Below are 8,725 nucleotides of genomic sequence, written 5' to 3'. Positions count from 1 at the left end.
CTGGTAGTTAGAACTGGTGATCAAAGGCTAGTATAGCTGTACCCATGAAGGGACATAATTGGTTGGACTCTTTAAGTCCTCTGTAACAATACTGGGTTTTGTTGTGTTAGGCAGCACTCCACAAAGTATAAAGCACTCTATGATTGCTGGGGCAGTTGGTTAGATGTTTTCTTCTGGTCTCAGTTCCTTTTACACAGGAAACCAATATAGCTCCAAGCCCAGGGATGAAAGCTTTAAAACTGGAGGGTGCCTGATGCTTCCTGAGAATCTCACAGGGGAAACGTTCAGTCCTGAAACAGCTTTACTGCCAATATATTTTTATAGCTTATTATTCTGTCTCCTCCATTCTTACTTTCATTTGAATATAATAAGTGCTTTATTTCTGAACACTGTTTAAATCCTCACCCCAAGCTTATCATTCTCTGGGTTAGTCATTTGCTGTTTTTAACTTCATATTTGGTTACTGTTTAATGTATGTGCTATAAGGCCTAAATAAATGAGACACTGGTTTGGTGGGGTTTTTTTTGAGTAATAAATTTCCCATTTTCCTTTCTGTTTTTTCAAAAGAATCCCATATTCCATTTTTTTTCCAGTAATACATGAAGTGGAGAAAATAGTTCTGATGCAGCTCCTCCTGAGTGTAGCTTGTACATTCTGAGGACTGCTCCAGAGTCCAAGCAGAGGAGTCATCCATGTCTTTAAGTTACTGAGGCAATTTTCTCAGTGGATTCAAACATGATCAAATCTAATGACATAAAACGTGCAAAATGGCTTCACTGCTTGGCAATGTTTGTCGTGGTTTAAGCCCAGCCAGTAAACTCAGAACCATGCAGCCACTCGCTCACTCCCCTGCCCTTTCCTCCCCCAGCTCCAGAAGGGTTGAAGAGGAGAATCAAAAGAATGTAACTCCCATGGGCTGAGATAAGAACAGTCCAGTAACTAAGGTATAGCACAAATCACTACTGCTACCACAAAGAATAATAATGATAAGGGAAATAACAAGGGAAGAGAATACAACCGCTTACCACCCACCAACTGATACCTAGCCCTTCCTGAGCAGCAATCTACCCCTTTTGGGTAACTCTCCCCAGTTTATATACTGGGCATGACATTCTGTGGTATGGAATACCCCTTTGGTTAGTTTGGGTCAGGTGTCCTGTCTCTGCTTCCTCCCAGCTTCCCCTCCTCCCTGGCAGAGCATGAGACTCAGAAAGTCCTTGGTCAGAGTAAACATGACTGAGAAGCAACTAAAAACATCAGTGTTATCAGCGTTGTTCCCAGGCTGAAAGTCAAAACCACAGCACTGCCCCAGCTACTAAGAAGGAGAAAAATGACTGCTACTGCTGAAGCCAGGACAACATTTCAATGTGAAATATGAGCCCCATGCTGCTAGTGAAGTTATTTTCTTTTCCATACTTTCTAAAGTATCTGTCTTGTTTAGTCATTTAAAAAGAAAAATGAACAACTTTTTGGTGTGATAGTTTTTAATTCAGACAAATAAGCAGTGTAGGGTAGGTACAAAAGGTTTCGGGAAACATAACATTGCATGCATCCCAGCAGCTCCAATTTGCCTGGAGGTGCTACAGAAGTGTGCAGATGCCTCTGAATTGCAGCACGAAGTCCCAGGAGCTTAAAGGCTGCAATACAGAAGACTGCCACATAAGTGACACAGCTCCCTAGGCCATATTTGTAAGGACATCACACTGTGCAGAAGTGTTCAAAAGATATTAAAGTGTATGTCAGAGGCAGGCAGTACGTGTGATATTTGCACTCTTCATATAAGATCCATCATAGGATGGTGTTTGTGAGCGGCAGCCTCCCTCTCCTATTGACCCATGCAAGCCAGCATCCTGCAGCCCTTGGAGGTGGCATTTGCCCAGCTGCCCTTTGCCTGCAGGTGACTCCATGCCAGGTCAGTGTGACTTGAATGCACCACCTTTGACTTGTTGCATCAGACTGCATTGCAAGTTCCTGTACCTGGAAATCAAAGCGAGGTGGGGAGCCAGAGGCAAGCTTTGTTCTGGCTCTGAGTGGCTTCTGGATGAGTTCCTCAATCTGGTTCTTAGTTATCCATCTATAAACCAACAACAGCAGTGTCTGCCTCAGAGAGTGTTTGAGAATAGAACTGGTTTAGAACCAGTGTTCTAAAAACACTATAGAGATTAAAATGTGTTATATATATATGTGCATATGTGTGCATTTATGCATGTAATTATGTAATGTGGAAAATAACTTTATGCATATATGTAAATGTATACATTTATTCTCTGATTTAATCATAATGAAAGCCCAAATAATGAAGATATTTATTATGGAATATGATTTCTTCTCAGATTTTTTAAGGTTTAGTCATAGCGCATCTCAGTGAGAAAGTTCCTTGCTTTGTGCGTTTTAATATTCTGTGGAAAAAAAAATGGTTTTGCTGAAGTGGGATTTGCTGTTCAAAAGCTGTTTCAGGAATGCTTTTCTGTTATATAATTTAATGTAGTACCTGGAAATTATATTATGCTGCTTGCAAAAGATCAGCCAGAGATCTGTTGCATTATAATTAACAATTATAATGCAATTAATAATTACTATTATGATCACTTAACTCTTTTAAGTATGGATGTTCTTTTTATGTGCTTTCCTCCTTGCAGATTGGTCATATTAATGATGGTATTTCTTTTTTGCATGTACTTAGCACCTATTAAAATGAAATTTAAAATGCATTCTCAAGCAGATTAGAAACTAATCTGTATGTTTGGAGGCCATCTCAGTAGGAACAGAATAGCTTTTCTGATCTCCTCATGTTGATGGGGCTTGGACTTTGCATTATGTCTTTTTCTCAGACCTTTGACAGTAAATACACTCCCTCTGTTCCCAGTATTTTGAGCATTACTGGCAATGGTGTAATGATTAACTCTTGGAGCAATGGGGAACCAAGTGTATGCCATCATCCCAACAGAGTGAATTCTGCAAACTACTGAATGGAAGAAACCTCTAGAATTTTGCAGAATAGACACAATTTGTAACTGGAGAAGGAACTGGTTTTTCATGTTTCAGTCAATATTAAGGGTTATAGGCTCTTTGTCACTGTTCACAAACCCTTCAGTAATCAGACAGGTTTAAAATCCTTAGTGGATAGAGGTCAGTGTGCAAGTCCTCACAGGAAATGTTTGCAAGACTGAACAAGTTACAGATACAACCTAAAAACTGTTCCACTTCCCCCCCCCCCCCCCCTTCAAAGTAAATAATAACATACGAGGATAAAACCACCTGTGTTAAGTGGTCTCAAAAATCTGGTGGGATTAGGTCTACGTGTGAACGTCAGTATGCTGGCATCCTGTAAAGGACTGTTTGCAAAGTCCTGTCTATGCAAGAAAGATAAGATGAACTCTGGATTTTGTTTCTTTTTCTTTCCTGGCTGAAATGGGATCATCTCACACAGGGGCTCCCTGTGCTCACACAGATGAGTGGTGCAGCACTGACATATGTCTCACTGCACCACTGTATTGAGCAGAAGTGGCTCATGTCTCATCCAGCATGGATGTGCTGGAAGACGCAAGGGTCTAAAGTGTTGTGTCTTCCTGTCTTGCAGATAAGCCCTTTCTAGCTGTGTTTATATTGATATCTCCTGAGCAGCTTTGCCATTCTGCTTCAGCTCCTTCTTGCAACACAGCCTATTATAGGTAGGTTCCAAACTTTTCCTTTGACTCTCAGATGCCCACATCAATGGAGAGAGACAGCCAAGGCTTTGTGATTCAGGAAACCTGAGTAGGTTTGTTTCTAGGCATGCTTCTGAGATGCTCTTTCTTGCTCACTGCAGTAAACTATAAAGAGGTGTGAATCGTATTTGCCTGCATTACTGGTTCATGCAATGGTGTCTGTAACAACAGGTTTTGAGATACTTGCAGGGGAGTGCCATTAAAGTGCTATCAGTGGTGGCAGTGCCACCCTATAATCATGTCTTAGTCTTTTGTCATGTAAACACAAGTCTTTAAGTTTTCTGTACATCAGCTTGGAATCACTAATAATATCACTGGAATCCAGGACATCAGTAACATACCAGTTACATCTGCCCTTTGTAGTCTAAAAGACAAGGAAAGGAAAGGAAAGAAAACAACGGATAAGCCTTCTATCCTAGATCAGGACCGGTAGTGGCCAGGTATTGCTTTGCTTCCTTCAGATTTTCCGGTTTATTCAGTCTGTTATGCTGTCTTATTTATTGTTCTATTGTGGTTTGTTTTTTATTGCTACTAATATCTTATTGAGAATTAAACAACTTTATTTACTTAACCTTGGATCTCTGGAAGAGAAGCAGGTTACTTTGAGCCTTTCAGCCTTCTGCTCTTTAAACTGTTGAAAGAAGCAACTCTAATTTAGTGCTTTCTTGAAATTTTAAACACACAAATAGATGCCTTTATTCTTACAATCAACATCAAAAAGCCAGAGATTCGGGAGTGCATCAAATATATATTGTTCATTCACTATTAATCAACTTACACATGCCTGTCTCTCTATCAGGATCTTTTCTTCTTGTAATGTGTTCACTTGAGTCCCACCACTGGAGAAACACAAAGTCAGGAAGGAATCACAATAGGCCCCAGTTGTTATGTATTGTAAGTAATAACTTGGCTTCCTGACATACTTTGGTACAGTGTTTTGTCACTTGGGTGAGTCTCAGTGCTTATTTATATGCAATGCTGTTACTCTTCAGCCATGGAATTTGACTTTTCTGTTTGCACTGCTCATGAAGATTGCTTAAAATGACAGATCCTAACTGTTGCAGACTGATTAGTTAACTGTATAACTGATAAACCCAATAAACATCAAAGCACTTAGGTTCAGAGTCCAAAAATGTAACGAAAGAATAAACATGCAAATGTTTGACAGTTAATTTCCTGTCCCTATGTACAGGCACATTTGTGTTATGACCCATCCCTTTCTCTGTTGTACAATCTGTGCATCATCACTATTTAACTGCACTCTGTGTGTGGTGCAATTTTTTGGGGTTTGGTTTTAGTCAGTGCTCTGTTTCTGTAAAGTGAATTATCTCTTTGGATGAGAAATACAGCACAAGAACAGACATGTTGCTTTAGAAGGACAGTGTTCTTGTTTGTGTGCATAGGTATTATTTAACAGAGGTTGTGTATACTAGACTGCATGCATTTTTTGTGTTAGCTAAAATAGGTTTTTACTGTACATGTAATACACAGAATATAAATGTAATAGCATATTTCTACCTAAAGCAATGACATCTAAGCATACTTCCTTATTCTTCCCATTCTGATGACTCATTTCAACCCTACTATTACTAAAGATAAGCTCACTTACCATATAAATCTAGTGATGGGAAAATTCTGCTCTTAAAAGCTTATATTAATGTACAAGAGCTCATCTTATTGCTAGACCAGCTAATTATGAAGAAGGAGGAAAAGTTACTACATCATACATATCTTCTGTCATGCAGGATGTAAGAAATGCAGCAATTAGCCCAGATATTCCAAATTCCAATCAGTCTGTTAATAAAAGAGCAGCTTTCCTCTGTTGATTCACTATAGAACCTCCCATACGAAGACAGGCTGAGAACATTGAGGCTGTTCAGCCTTGAGAAGAGAAGGCTGCGTGAGACCTCACAGCAGCCTTCCAATATTTGAAGGGTACCTACAAAGATTCTGGAGAGGGACCATAGTGATAGGACAAGGGGTGATGGGTTTAAACTGAAACAGAGGAAGTTCAGGTTAGGTATAATGAAGTTGTTCTTTACTGTAAGGGTGGTGAGGCACTGGAATGGGTTGCCCAAGGAAGTTGTGAATGCTCCATAACAGGCAGTGTTCAAGGCCAGGTTGGACAGAGCCTTGGTATAGTGTGAGGCTTCCCCGCCCATGGCAGGAGGTTGGAACTGGATGATCTTAAGGTCCTTTCCCACCCAAACCTTTCTATGATTCTATGATTTATCTCAGGTACACACTTCATAGTGATAGTCCCAATAACAATGCGCAACATAAAGATACTATGTAGAATATCTGGTAGGGATTGTAAACTTTTGTGTTTTGGTGGTGTGTAGCTGCTGAGTGCTGTGGCTCAGGAAAGCAGCTGAGCATATCTACTGCCTCACCTTTGAGAAAAGGTGCCCATTTGTCCCTTTCCCTGCTGCTAGCTCTGGTGCACATAGGGCAGTGTGCTCAATCGTTCACTTCACTGGTGTGGCAGAAGATGGGTCCTGGGTAGCTTTTGATGGATTATTGAACCAAACTGTTTAGGTAAGGGGGTATACAAATGGCATGACTAGTTCAAGAAAAGCCTAGGAAATTACCCTTATATGAGCCTTTCCACTTTTCTGATTTACTACCTAAATATGTTTCTGGAAACAACTAGGAACTCTTTGAGAGAAATTATTCCATGGCGATATATGTGGCATGATTCTTCTGTAATTTTGCTTTCATTCAGTAGATACAGATCAGTGCTTTTCTTTTCTCCTAAGGTCTCCTTTATGTTGAGGGGTTGTCTAATGAGAAGCTTTTCAAAGGGCAGAAACAATATTCTTACGCACATGGAAGCCTTCCATTGTTTTCCCTACTGCTCCTTTGGCTTGATGCTGTATTCAAGGAGTAATTGTGGGAAGTCACTGCTCCTCTTCCTAAACATAAACTAGGTTGAACTGCACTCTTCCTGTCTGATATTGTTAGCAAGAGCATTATAAAATTGCTGCATGCCAAGTCAGTCATGGAGAAGAAATAGCAGGATAGCCAATTAGCATTTTTTCACAGCTGGATGCAATGCCTATCTTCTCATCTCCTGTACATGGAACCGTTTGCAATAGAAGTGATGTCAGATAACCTTAATGAGTGGGATGATTTCATTCTCTTTGACAAAATTATACGGGGAAAAGAAAGCAAACAGCTTTAGATTCTGTTGTTTTTTTTTTTTTGTTCAGCAATATCATTCTCTTTCAGAGCAGTTAGCCCATGGAGAGAACACGTTTGTTTGGCAAGCATGCCAAGAACTATGTCAGACTTTTAGGGTCTCATTAGCTAAGATCATTATTAAATAATTAATAATGATTTATTTATCATTAAGATAAAGAAGATTAAGTCCTTAATCTTCTGTGTGTTGCTACAGAGAACTCAGTGAAATACAGTCAAAGTTTGAAAAAGAAGTAACTAGTGTCTATAAGCCATAGGGCCTTCTTACTTCAGATCAAGATTATTAGGTGAATATCAGAGCAAAAGAAAAGAAACCAAACAGAACCAAACAAGCCAACCACACAGAGCAAGTGCAAGGCTCTTAATATTTTTGGATGTGTTTATTTGCAGAGAAGAGTTAGTATAAAATATGTCAAAATGTGAGAAATGCATCACATGGTTGCAAACTACTAAGGAGGATCTTACTATAAATCTATTATTTTCAAGCCTGAATAGTTGGAATGAAACTCTTCCTGCTGCTACAGTTTTCTCCATTGATATGTCCTGGGGATTATTCACAATCTTTCCAATGCAAGGAATTCTCACTGAGGTCATCAAAAGTGTTGTTTTAGGGCAAGGATGAACTATCATATGGAAAATTCCTAGTATGGAAGGAATAATTTAATTCTTTGCTTGGAATTAGGTTCAAGCATTTTTTTCTGTTGTTTAAAAACTAATTCAAGAGCAATACTAATTTTCTGAGTGACACATAGAGTTACCAGCTGTTTTGAAGACTGTCTGCTTTTAAAACAATTATTTTGTGACATAACAGTATATTTCCAAGTCTCAGTTATGGCCGATTTAAGCCTCAGAGATTAGTCAACTTAATCTAATTTAACATTTTTCTGCCTTTTTCTTCCAGCATTTTTTAAGGCATGATATTTATGAGGCATCCTTCTGAGGTGGAGGTGTGTATCATTTAATACTGTGATTCAGAGAAGCATTTCATCCCTTTGATAAAGGTAAGAAAATCCTCTTTGAAATCACAAAGACACTGAATGCTGATAAGGATGCTGGGAGGATTTTTAGGTTAACGAGTCATGAATAAGTACAAGTTTCCCTGAAGAGAAGAATAAAATGATTGCATTTTGTGTTTTCTGTGGATGAGTAATGAATTGAAGAATATCTAGTACTGCTATTCACATATCCTCTTTTAATAACCTTTATGCTCAGATAACTGTAGCCCACATGAATATCACCGTTAAAAGTAATGAGGCCTTTTCTGTGTAGAAGCACTCCATTTTAGAGCTGAGTTTGAAACTGGAAGTCTTCTGCAAAAGAAATTGAAAGGCAAGAGTTTGGCAGAAACAGTGAAAATATGGAGATCTTGAAATGTGAAATGAGAGCTAATGGCATGTGCTACAACAAACTTTACTGACCTACGTAGTCAGTTGAAAAGACCAGGCGAATTTAGGATAGACACCCATCTTAAAAATGTATGTTTTCATGTCCTTGTGCTCCAGAAAATGATTCAGCTTCAGTCATTATTCTGGGCTGAAAAATAGCTCATAAACTTGAAACCTGTTACAATTTTCTGTTAAAGCAAAGAACTGACAGGCTTGTGTGTTGCAGCTAGAGAAATCAAGGCCTCGTTCCCACTGAAGCATTTAAATACCATAAAAGTTCTTGGAGCAAGGTCTATCTAAAACACTCTTCCCCCCATGTATGAAGTCCGCAGTGTGGTGTAACTATGCCAGGGAGTCTGCTTTTCAAGGAAAGATTTGAATTATTCTTATAGCAAAACAAAGCTATTGCTATCTTCGTTATCACTCATGCTC

Source organism: Pezoporus flaviventris, unplaced genomic scaffold (genome assembly GCF_033815535.1).
Source record: "Pezoporus flaviventris isolate CSIRO_AGI_PZ_B2104156 unplaced genomic scaffold, CSIRO_AGI_Pfla_v1 ptg000209l, whole genome shotgun sequence".
Lineage (NCBI taxonomy): Eukaryota > Metazoa > Chordata > Aves > Psittaciformes > Psittacidae > Pezoporus > Pezoporus flaviventris.
This window is presented reverse-complemented; position numbering follows the sequence as displayed.